Source organism: Capra hircus, chromosome 8 (genome assembly GCF_001704415.2).
Source record: "Capra hircus breed San Clemente chromosome 8, ASM170441v1, whole genome shotgun sequence".
Lineage (NCBI taxonomy): Eukaryota > Metazoa > Chordata > Mammalia > Artiodactyla > Bovidae > Capra > Capra hircus.
The window spans coordinates 76,995,062-77,008,026 of record NC_030815.1 but is presented as its reverse complement, the minus strand read 5'-3'; the positions used below and the strand labels follow the sequence as shown (position 1 = coordinate 77,008,026).

Below are 12,965 nucleotides of genomic sequence, written 5' to 3'. Positions count from 1 at the left end.
AACAGAGTAGAAAGTGCCAGCTAGGTTCCTCCAAGACCTCCCTAGCCTGGGGCAGGGCAAGTGAGAGCAGAAATTTCAGATAGGTTAAGTGAGAAGCCAAACACAAGACTGGCTTCTATCTGGAACCCTGCTAAGTGTTCCTATGACCACATAAACTAGTAAAGCACAGCAGAATGAAGGCATATCACGTTTGGCAGAGAGAACCTGAGATTTCTCTCTTGTTCTCTCCTCAGAATTCCCTTTGCTTCCTATGTGGCATGAGAAGAACACCAATTAAGTGCTAAGGGGCTTTCCATAGGGCTACCATGATGAAAGGGGACAGTTACTGCATAGCGGGAGCCATATACTAGACAACTCAACCGGGGACTGGTTGGAGACAGAGCAGAATCTCAAAGGGTTGTCAATACCAGTGAAACCCAAATGAGATCAAGTTGGTCAAGGAAAACCACTGAGCTGAGTGCTGGAGAAACCAGACTACCAGTTACACTAGGTTTGGTTATTCAGTGGTAACCATAGGGAGAGTAGATGCCAAAACACCAGACAAGGCCCTTCACTTTCATTATCAGAAAACCTAAACCTGCAATCAGACCTCAAAAAGTCTTGGAAAGGTGGAAGTCAAGAGCTTTTAGTGCAAACAGCCTTAAAGGTCAGATCTTGAACTGAATAATTATCTACCTTGAATTAGATCATTTTAAACTGGAAGAGATCAACCTACTTTTACTTGGCAAGTTTATGTGTTTCTTCTATAAAAAATAAAAAATAAAACATTTTAAATCTTAAAAAAAAATAAAAATAAAAATAAAGTCAATGGGAATTCAGACTTACCAAGGAAGAGGGTAAAAGGGAATTTGAGACCTCTAGAAATCTCTTAAAAGCAGACCTTACCTACATATGTTCCAGGTGGAGGTGGCCCCAGCTGGGTTAGAGCCTTTATTCGGTAAGATCATGTGACTTTTTAAATCAAGATCATTTATTCATACCTGTGTTTCAAACTGGCACCAAATCTGTGTACAGTTTGGACTTCAGAAGTGAAGTGAAGTCACTCAGTCGTGTCCGACTCTTTGCAACCCCATGGACTGTAGCTTACCAGGCTCCTCCCTCCATGGGATTCTCCAGGCAAGAGTACTGGAGTGGGTTGCCATTTCCTTCTCTAGGGGATCTTCCCTACCCAGGGATTGAACCCGGGTCTCCAGCATTCCAGGCAGATGCTTTAATCTCTGAGCGACCAGGGAAGCCAGAACTCTGTGGAATCAGACTGAGACCACATCATGACTTGACTGATTCCCTGCCTAATCCTGCTGCCCTCACTCCCTTTATGTGAGAGCAATTCCCCAGCAAATCCCTGGTGCAAGAATCCCTGGGTTGGGCTCTGCTTCTAGGGACTTGATCTAAGACAGCTGAGCTGGAGCTAGAGCAAAAATTTATTTCACTTAGACATCCTTGACATAGATTTTGATGCAGTAAGTCATGAGATGAATTATCTCCTGAAGAAGGAGTGAGAATTTTTTTTACTTAATGAGGAATAGCTGCATTCTATTAGGCAGGAGTATTTTTGAAGGTATATATATGGGAATAAAATTGTTTTTGATGCTGAACAGCCATAAAGGTGAATTTTGTTAAATAATACAGCATCAGTTTTTCTTTTCTAATAGTACCCAGGTTTCTTTTTAGACTTATTCTCTCCCAGTTGTATATAGACTTCATGAGATAGAAATCTTGGTCATTTGAGATGCCTTATCACCCAAAAGTATAGGCATTTGACCCAGGCTTGCCCAACAATGCACTTTGTCCTGGGAATTTGTACCTTGAACAAAATAATGGAAACAAGGTAAAATTATAATATTTTTCCAGCAGCATCAGTAGAACCTTGGGTGGTTTCTGCTCTCAATATTCTAGAACTGCCTGATTTCTGTTTACATACCTCATTCCCCAGCCTTCCCTTCCATCCCAAGAGATTTTTCACAACTTTCTCATTTTATTTTTTATATTTATTTGTAGTTGTTTATTTGGCTGCACCAGATCTTAGTTGCTGCACATAGGATCTTTAGTTGAGTCATGTGAAACTCTTAGTTGGGAAATCTAGTTCCCTGACCAAGTATTGAACCCAGGCCCCCTGCCTTGGGAGTGCAGAGTCTTAGCCACTTGATCACCAGGGAAGTCCCATTCGTGACTTTTTTAAAAATTAATTTTCCTTAAATTAATTAGCTGATCACTTGCTAATGTATGCAGCCCATCAAATGAAGAGATTTTAAATTAATTTTATATTGAGACATAGTTGATGTACAATATTATATAAGTTGCAGGTGTATAACATAGTGAGTTAACAATTTTTAGTTATACTAAAACTCTATAGTTATTATAAAATATTTGCTGTATTCTCTGTGTGTATAGTATATATCCCAGTAGCCTATTTATTTTACACATAGTAGTTGGTACCTCTTAATCCACTACCCCAGTCTTGCCTCTCCCCCTTTCTCTCTTCCCACTCCTAACCACTAATTTGTGCTGTATGAGTCTACTTCTGTTTTATTATGTTCACTAGTTTGTTGTATTTTTTAGATTCCATGTGTTAGTGATATCACACAGTATTTGTCTTTCTCTGTCTGTCTTATTCCTCTAAGCATAATTTCTCCAAGTCCATCCGTGTTGTTGCATTAAGGAGCTTTTCTTAAGCATTGCTAATTTCACGGAAGTGAAAGCGAAGTCGCTCTGTCATGTCCGACTCTTTGCGACCACCGTGGACTGTAGCCTACCAGGCTCCTCCTTCCATGGGATTCTCCAGGCAATAATACTTGAGTGGGTTGCCATTTCCTTCTCCAGGGGATCTTCCCAACCCAGGGATCGAACCCGGGCCTCCTGCATTGCAGGCAGACACTTTAACCTCTGAGCTACCAGGGAAGCCCAATTTCAGGGAGGAGAGCCACAAAGTATGGGTGAGAGCTTCCTGTTCCACCTCAGCTGCCACTACTGCAACCAGTGTCACTTGGGCTTTCACAGCGATGCCATTTTGGGCATAAGTCAGTCATTTTCTAGGAGAGTGCTGGGCCCTATCTCAAGGCTGCCACTGAACATACAGAGCAACTATCAATGTGCCCCGAGTTTCTGGCTTTCTCTTTCACTTTCAGACTTTGATAAAATACTACACCTCACAGGCAGTGGATCTGCCTTCCCTAACAGTCACCGAAGCGCTGGATGATTCAGTCTGAAATGCTAGTGGAGTTAACTCCCAGCAGGGAAGTTCAGTTCAGTTCAGTTCAGTCGCTCAGTCATGTCCGACTCTTTGCAGCCCCATGAACTGCAGCATGCCAGGCTTCCCTGTTCATCACCAACTCCCGAAGTCTACACAAATTCATGTCCATCACATCAGGGATGCCATCTAACCATCTCATCCTCTGTTGTCCCCTTCTCCTGCCTTCAATCTTTCCCAGCATCAGGGTCTTTTCAAATGAGTCAGATCTTCGCATAAGGTGGCCAAAGTATTGGAGTTTCAGCTTCAGCATCAGTCCTTCCAATGAATGTTCAGGACTGATTTCCTTTAGGATTGACTGGTTGGATCTCCTTGCAGTCCAAGGGACTCTCCAGAGTCTTTCCCAACACCAAAGTTTAAAAGCATCAATTTTTCGGTGCTCAGCTTTCTTTATAGTCCAACTCTCACTTGCCCAGCAGGGAAACCTCTGGCCAAAAGGAAATAGAAGAGAGATGCTCACTGCCCACTGACAGATCCTCTCTGGCCAACTCCACCCATGCTGCTACCTGAAGACACTTGGAGGTAGGTGGTCAGTTTCAGCTCAGGCCACCAAGCTACTGAGCTCTGTGTTGTTAGAGATATAGAAAGAATTATTAGGCCACAAAGGAGCTGGCATTCACGTTCTTGAAATGAGCTACAGACTATCAGCTTTAGCTAAGATTATTAATAACATATAGAATCTTGTGCAGAAATTGTTAGCCATTCCAGACAATGATTTTTGTGCAAAGCGGAGAGTTGGCTGAGCCAGTTCCATAAGTGAGTGAAGTCACTCAGTTGTGTCCGACTCTTTGCGACCCCGTGGACTATAGCCTACCAGGCTCCTCCGACCATGGGATTCTCCAGGCAAGAATACTGGAGTGGGTTGCCATTTCCTTCTCCAGGGAATCTTCCCGACCCAGGGAGCGAACTCAGGGATCGAACTCGGGTCTCCCACATTGGAGGCAGACGCTTTAACCTCTGAGCCACCATGGAACCGAGCCAGTTCCATGCTATCCCCTTAAACCTGATTGACCTGAAAGTAGGAAGGTGTGCCAGCCATTTGATGATGAGAGCTTGGTCAGCTAAGGCCCCAGAAGCCTTGAAGTTTGGGAACTGTGAATGTCATCTATTCTAAACTTAGAAGTTACAGGAAAATTCTGAATCCAAGACCATGGAACCTCAATCATGTCACCTCCTGCATGTATTACTGCACAAATGAGACCAGGCCCAGAGCAGAATTTTACTTTATTCCTGATGTCAAAGGAGCAGTGGCTGCTTTTTGGCATGTCCTCAAATTTCCCAAAGCTTCCCTGGTGGCTCAGACGGTAAAGCATCTGTCTACAATGAGGGAGACCCGGGTTTGATCCCTGGGTCAGGAAGATCCCCTGGAGAAGGAAATGGCAATCCACTCCAGTACTGTTGCCTGGAAAATCCCATGGACAGAGGAGCCTGGTAGGCTACAGTCCATGGGGTTGCAAAGAGTCTGACACGACTGTGCAATTTCACTCGCTCACTCAAATTTCCCATATAAACCAGTTTGATGTTTAAAAGTTTGGTGTGATTTTTGATGGTGCCCAGAAGAATGCTGGCTCTGTAGGGGTCACAGTGGTGATATTTCAAGATATCCTGCTGGGATTTGCCCTCAGAGAGTGCCCTTCCATTGTGGAATACAAAGTGTAGGCTGGAAACAACAAAACAGCTCCCTACCTTGCTTCTACAGCATCAGCTTGGTCTTGGAGTAGATCAAGAATAACAGTGGCATAAGAAAAAGAATAACAGTGGCAAAGGACTTCCCTGGTGACCCAGTGGTTAAGACACCACGTTTCCACTACAAGGGTGCGGGTTTGATCTCTGGTCAAGGAAGTTACCCCCACCAAAAAAAAAAAAAGAATAACAGTGGCGAAGCAGCCATGAAGCTTAGTTCCATCAAATCACTAATGATTTATCATATTATTGATAATTCTGAAGGATTCTGTGTATATCTAGTGAAACCCAGAATAGAAGCAAGACGAATATTTCACTCTGCATTGGCAATGCCAATGGAGATGCTGCTTTAGAATAAAAGATTTCTTGATAAAGCTCTTGAATTCAATATAATCTCTTTGAAAGGGCATGGGTCTGTGGGAGGTATCATGACTTCTTTGAATAATGGTGGCAGGATAGAAGATGTTCAGAAGTTGATAGTCTCCATGAAAAACTCTTTGGAGATGTATCAGTGAAGAACACATCCTAACCAATATGCACTCTGTCCTTGAATAACGTACAAGTTTAAAGTAACTTGGGAATTGCTCCAAAAAAACCTTAACAAACATGGCATTTTTCTTGAATGGACATGTTTATTATGGCTTCCCATGTGGCTCAGTGGTAAAGAATCTGCCTGACAATGGAGAAGAGAAACGTTCTGTCTCTGGGCCAGGAAGATATAGATTCTTCTTTTTCAAGAAACAACAGCAAAACATCCACAGCTGGTGGGACTTGCATGCATGTCATCAGTTGCTTCAATCGTGTCCAACTCTTTGCAACCGCATGGACCATAGCCCACCAGGCTCCTCTGTCTGAGGGATTTCCCAGACCAAGAATACTGGAGTGGGTTGGGTTGCCATTTCCTTCTCCAGGGGATCTTGCCAACCCAGGGATCAAACCCATATCTCCTGCATTGCAGGCAGATTCTTTATCACTGAGTCACCAGGGATTCCCCACTTGAAGTGAAGTGTTTTAGAAATCTTCCTCTTGCTTTTCTAACAAACTAGCTTAGGTTGCCTTTGCTGCTACTTTTTCTAGCTAGATTTCAGTATTCAGACTTGATTGTGGACTTAATTATGCAAATTACAGTTATTTGTATCTCAAGGCACACAAACACAAAGCGTGTGTGTGTGTGTGTGTGTGTGTGGCGGGGGGGGGGGGAGGGTGGATGGTGTCCTCTAGGAGTGTGATTCTTGATCCTTTACAAAATGACAGCAGTGGGGTCTTCTGGGTTCCAAAGCTGTTAGTTCAGGGCAACACCAACGGCATGCTGAGTGTTCAGGAATTCCAGACTAAAGGGCAAACTGGAGATTGTTCTCTGTACTGTTATTCTCATCAAGAGATTAAAGTGACATCCTACATGTTTATATAGCAAAGTCTTTTTACTACCAAATAGTTTATATCCCTATGCATTTATATTTCCAGTAATGTGGTTCTCTGTAATACATTTAGAGATTTTTAGAATTTGATAGAATCCTTGACTTCTTGTGTTATAGTATTATCTTAGCAACAGTTGTGGCCCTCTCCTCTTCCACCCTTCCTCCCTTTTAAAAAAAGATTTAGAAATTCTCAGGTTCACTTTTGTTGTCCTTTGCAAGAGTAGAAAAAGAAGGTTGGTTGGTTGGCTCTTTTTTAGTTAAGCCATTGAACTAAAATTCTCTGTTAAACTCTCTTATCCTTTGTTCACTTGAACGTTCTTTTTATAGTATTTGAAGAGGAATACTGTGAATTCTGGAAGATCTTTCCTGAAGAATCTTTTCCCCTATTGTTTAGACACAGGCAGAAATTTATGTTGAAAGGTGAAGAACATTAAAATCTTAAAACATCAAAAAAAAGAGAGAAAGAGAGGAGAATTTCCTCCTTTTCTCCCTCCACAAGCCTGAGTACAATTTCTTCCAGTGGTTTGTCTAGTGTGGTGTAGGCTGTTACGAAGCTGCGTCTCTTCCAGGCTCCCCACAAAGCAGTAGCCAGCACACATTACTTGCCAACCAAACCTCCTCTTTCCCTCTCCCTCGCTGTCAATGCCCTCAGACTACACCTCATAGATAAAACATTAGCACTTAATCCCAGCCTCAGGTTCTGTCACCATAGTATTCTTTCATATCTATTTATTTTTGCACTTTTTAAAAGAAGATTTTTCACAAATGTTAGCGTTGTGAATCTCCTCTCTGCCCACACCTTTTCTTCCCCCACTACTATCTAAGTGATCTACTGCCAACTGGCACCAATTCTCCAAATCAAAGTATGCATTGCAAACACAATTGTGTGATCCTTTACTAAAAAATACACCAGGCAATCTGTCTACTTCTGTTTCTCAGAGTCTCTCCCGAATATTTCGGTGGTTTTTTTTTTTTTTTGGTTGTTTGGTATCTTCCAGTTTTATTGAGATATAATTGATATGTAGCACTGTATAAGTTTAAGGTGTATAGCATAATGCTTTGATTTACATACATCAATTTTATTGTGAAATGATGATCATAAGTTCAGTTGAACATCCATTACTTCATATAGGTGCAAAATTAAAGAAAGGAAATGTGTTTTTCTTACAATGAGAACTCTTAGGATTTACTCTGTTAACAGCTTTGATATGTAACATCCAGCAATGTTAATTATATTTGGCTTGTTGTACAGTAAAATAGTACTTATAACTGGAAGTTCATAACTTCTGGCTGCCTTCATTCAATTTCTACTCCGCACTTCCATATATTTGAATATCAGTTCTGGAAACTTCTTTAGCTTGTCTTTGAGCAGTGCAACAACCCCTTTCTTGATGATTTCCAGATTCTATTCCACTGACAGCTCAGCTCCAGCTTGTAGCAAACTTGAGCTAACGGTGATTACCAGACCAATATTTTGTGTTATATCCTGAAATGAAGTGCGGTGAGTTCAAAATTGTTCAAAGAGACCGCACGTGCAAACCAGTGCATACACCAAGTCTGGATGGTGGTGAAGAGAATCTGGCAGGCAGGCAGGAACTGATGATCTCTAATATCATTCAAATCACTTCTTCAATGACATTTAAGTCTGGTTTGTAATCTGCTAAAGGAACATCACTGGAACTCAGCAAACCTCTCAATGACTGTCTAGCTTATTCCAGAACTTTGTTGTGTAATCTGTACACAGCAAGGAAAGTAATTAGACTATCAGTTTACTGTAAAAGGATACAACACAGGAACAGCCAAATGAAAGAGATGGATAGGGCAAGGTATGTAGGAAGGGATGTAGAGGGCTCATGCTCTCCCATCATGTTACTTTCCCTGAATCTCACCAATCTAGAAGCTCTGAACTGAGTTGTTGTTTTGTTTAGTTTAGTTTTGTTAATAATACTTACTTCTTCCTCCAAAGTAGGAAATAATAATATTTCACTAGCTAAAAGTAAACTATGGTTCAAAAAAATTCTAATTGGTTTTGAACAATAGTAAGAATGTTAATGATCTATAATGGAAATGATATAGTTATCCTCAAGAGTTTTCATCAGAAGGAGTCCATTCTGTCCCTAATCCAAGCCTGGAGGTGTGATATTTTACATACAATAAAAATAGAATAGGAAGAGAAGAGCCTTTAATGTTACTAAGAAAACTAGGATAATTCCCTGATAGCTAAGAATCCTCCTGCAATGCAGATCCTGGTTTGACTCCTGGGTCAGGAAGATCTACTGGAGAAGGGATAGGCTACTCACTCCAGTATTCTTGAGCTTCCCCTGTGGCTCAGCTGGTAAAGAATCTGCCTGCAATGCAGGAGACCTGGGTCTGATCCCTGGGTTGGGAAGACCCCTGGAGAAGGGAACAGCTACCCACTCCAATATATTGCCCTGGAGAATTCCATCAGTCCATGGGGTCACAAACAGTCAGACATGACTGAGCGACTTTCACTTTCACAATGCCCTAGAAGTTGAGGGTGAATTTTAAGAAAATAGTTAATTTTAAGGGGCTTCCCAGATGGCACCAGTGGTAAAAAAAATAAAAAACCCACCTGCCAATGCAGGAGATGTAAGAAGTGGGGGTTCTATCCCTGGGTCAGGAAGATCCCCTGGAGGAGAGAATGGCAAGTCATTTCAGTATTCTTGTCTGGAGAATCCTGTGGACAGGGGAACCTGGCAGGCTACAGTGTATAGTGTCAGAGTTGGACACGACTGAAGCGACTTAGCACTCACACATGCAGTCAATTTTAAATGCTATATATGGCTAAATCAAGGAAAAACTGAACTGGAAAATTACACAGTAGTGAACTATATCTCTTTTCTGTTAAGTCTTCTTGGGGCTTTAGTCTGATGATCACTTTGGGAGAGTCATGAGAAATGAAAACAACAGATATCCTACCTTCACAAAGTCCTCTTTACTTCTTTGTTTTCCTCCATCTGCATATATCAGAAACTACTCCTATCTAGCCATTGTCCACTACTCCCATCTAGTCTATTGTCCATCCATTGCTCCAGCCAACTTTTGCAACTTATGCTCAAGAATGCATTTTAACTCATTTTCTTTAAGTATCTGTCATAATCAATCATGATAGAAAATAGCAGATGTAGCAATGATTGTTGCCAATGCTTGAAATTTAATTCAGCTATTCAGACTGACAGTTCTCCTGATAATTGGAATAATCAAACTTGATTACTGGTCAGGAGGGGGAAAAGTGATAGGGACACAACATTATTGATCATGCCTCCCTCTCTGATCTTCTCTTCAAAAGCCTATGCCTAAGGGGTAGAGCTTCTGGTAAAGGTTTTCAAATGAAACACACTCACTTGGTATGTTTCCTTGGCCCTTTAGAGCCATCTTACAACTATAAAGCCACATACTAATGATAGACTGAAAATGAGGAGCCTAGTTCCTTGCTGACATTCTCAAATAGCTGCACCAGCCTTAGAGTGTCTACTTCTGTAGTTCTTACTATATGATAATAACAATCTCTTTTTCATTTAGTCACTGGAGTCTGGTTTTCTGTTGCTCAAGTATAACTCTACCCAGACATTTGATTGTCCACTTTTCCCACTAGATCATAAGATGTCCGATAGGATCTGCTACCTGTGTAAGCTAGGATGCTTTCATAGAAAATAATAGAAACCCCAATTCAAAATGTCTTTAACTATAGAAAATTTATTAACTCAGATAATTGGAGATCTAGAAGTAAGACAAACTTAAGAGTAGACATAATCCCATGATTCCAGTTCCATTTCTCTCTCTGCCATTCTTTTGACTTCGCCTATATGTAGACTTCTGTTCCAGTTACCATCAAAAGGACTGTAGTGGGGGCTTCCCTGATGGCTCAGTGGTAAAGAATCCACCTGCCAATGCAGGAGACATGGGTTTGATCCCTGATGCAGGAAGATTCCATGTGCTGCAGAGAAACTAAGCCTGTTCACCATAACTATTGACCCTGTGCTCTAGAGCTTGAGCTCTGGCAACAAAAGAAGCCACTGCAAAGAGAAGCCCATGCACCTCAATTAGAGAGCAGTCCCCTGCTTGCCACAACCAGAGAAAGCCTCACAAAGCAACAAAGACCCAGCACAGCCAAAAATTAATTTATTATTTTTAAAAGAACTGTAGCAATTTCAAGCCTCACATCCAAGAATAACTATATCCAGAAGAATTGTGAATCAATTCTCAAAGTTCTCCTGGAAAAGTTCTTCTGGAAACAGCCTTCAAACCTATTCTTGCAACTCACTGAATTGACTGGGGAACATACATGATCCTAATCTAATCTCTGGCAAGAGGGTAATATTACCCTTAGACCAGTCCAGACCTCTGCAGCTGAGAATGCTGTACTACATCAACTGTGAATGAGAGAGGGATTTCTGAACATCAGAATTCTGTTGGGAAGAAATTCTGACAAAGGAAGGCAAGGATGTTGAGTAGGTAAAGAACTCACTTTTTGTATTCCCAGCATCTTGCAAACATACCTTAAAAAAAAAACAACTCCACCCTACACATGCAAAGTTTACACTTTATCTCAACAAGTTCCTTGAGAGAAGGAAGCATGTTTTACTTCTGTTTATGCTACTCTTGTGTCTAACTCAATAGCCCAAACATAGTAGAATTCAAGTTGTTGATTTTTCGGTCAACAAGCCTCGGAAAATAGCCTAAATTATTTAACCTCTTGGATTTTTTTGTAGATTGCTAGAACTTCTTGCTAATCAATCAAATTTTTTTTCTTTTGGCCACATGGCTTGCAGGATTTTAGTTCCCCACCAGGGATTGAAGCTGGGACAATAGCAGTGAAAGTGCCAACTCCTAACTACTAGACCACCAGGGAACTCTGACTAATCAACTTCTTTGACTCCCAAGACTTAGAACTGCTGGGATAGTCAATAGGTCGACATTTATTCAATAACTGTGTTACTGTATTAGTTACTTTTTCAGGGAGAGCAAATTGTTGGAGAAGGCAATGGGAGCCCACTCCAGTACTCTTGCCTGGAAAATCCCATGGACGGAGGAGCCTGGTAGGCTGCAGTCCATTGGGTCACTAAGAGTTGGGCACGACTGAGCAAATTCACTTTCACTTTCCACTTTCATGCATTGGAGAAGGAAATGGCAACCCACTCCAGTGTTCTTGCCTGGAGAATCCCAGGGACGATGGAGCCTAGTGGGGTCTGCCATCTATGGGGTCGCACAGAGTCGGACACGACTGAAGCAACTTAGCAGCAGCAGCAAATGGTAGTGAAATTCTTAAAGCTCCTTTTTCTCATCCAAATGGAGAAACTAGAGGGATGAAGATGTTCTGCTTTTCTAGGGGCACAGTTGTCAGACATAAACTTCCAAATCCTCCCCAAATTCAGTAACTAGAGATGACTACTGATGATTGTTTTTAATAGTTTATTTTCAAAGATGTGAACATGTAATATGATCCATGGAAATGTAAGTCTCTAAAGGAGAAAAAAATATTTGTTTCCTTTCTAAATTTCATCACTAGGCAAATCTGGGTCACTGATTTCTAAAATTCATTCCTCATCCTATTAGAAAGTTTGTGTTTTGTTTTTTGTTGTTTTTAAAGCTTGGGGTTGTGAGGGGATACTTATATCTTCTAATAAAGTCTCCTCAGTTGATTAGAGCCACTGACATAGTCCCTACGTGACCAGGGCAGTTGGCATTGCTAAGCTTGGTTCACAGAAAGTGCCTTTGACTTGGAGATCTCATCTCAGCCTAGACCACTGCTGTGACCAGGGACTAAACACTGAACCACTCAGTTTCTCTTGGAAAAATGGCGATTACAGTTGCTGCTTTTGACATGGCCCAAGACTAACTTGGATTCAGTATTTCAGTATTTAAGCACAAATCCAGACACACAATATTAATTTAACCATTTAAATGGATGTTTCCTCATCCATTTCTCCAAACATTCCAACTAGTCCTAAATCTCCCAATGGGCCAGGTGTGCTTATATGCTGTCATGCCCGACTCTGCAACTCCATGGACTGTAACCCGCCAGGCTTTTCTGTCCATGGGGATTCTCCAGGCAAGAATATTGGAGTGGGTTGCCACTTCCTTCTCCAGGGAATCTTCTCAACCCGGGGATCGAACCCAGGTCTCCCCGCATTGCTGACGGATCCTTTACCTTCTGAGCCACCAAAGGGGCCAGGAATACAGCAAAATGAAGAGGACTGCCTGGGGGATAGGGGTTGGGGGGACCTCCAACCCGTGTCGCAGTCTTGGGGTGGCTCGGTCCCCGACACGATGACCCACGGCCATAAAGTTCCTCGAGTCCCAGGAAGTTGGCTGCAGCGTGTCGCCGACGGTGTCCTGCCCAGACTTCGCGCTCAGTAGGCAGGAGAGGCGCGGGAGCCGAGTGAGGGCAACACAGTACATCGGCTGGAGTAGCTGAAACTCGCGCCACAGCGGTCTCGCAGGCCCACCTTCCCGGGGGAGGGTGGGTGCACGGGCAAATCAGCTAAGCCCTCAGGTCTTAGGTTGGGCAACTCCCAGCAGGCGCGCGACCGACCCTTCCGGGCGGTTTCCGGACCTTCAGAACCGGAAGCGGGTCTGGGCGCGCGCCCGGGCCC

The 12,965-nt window shown here is 42.4% G+C and overlaps 1 non-coding gene and 1 pseudogene across 1 annotated transcript; one reads left to right on the top strand and one right to left on the bottom strand.

Annotated features, from left to right (window-relative positions):
- Positions 2,827-2,898, bottom strand: TRNAC-GCA. Its single transcript has one exon. It is a non-coding gene; the product is annotated as a tRNA-Cys (tRNA).
- On the top strand, positions 4,215-5,445 carry LOC102186690 (annotated as a pseudogene).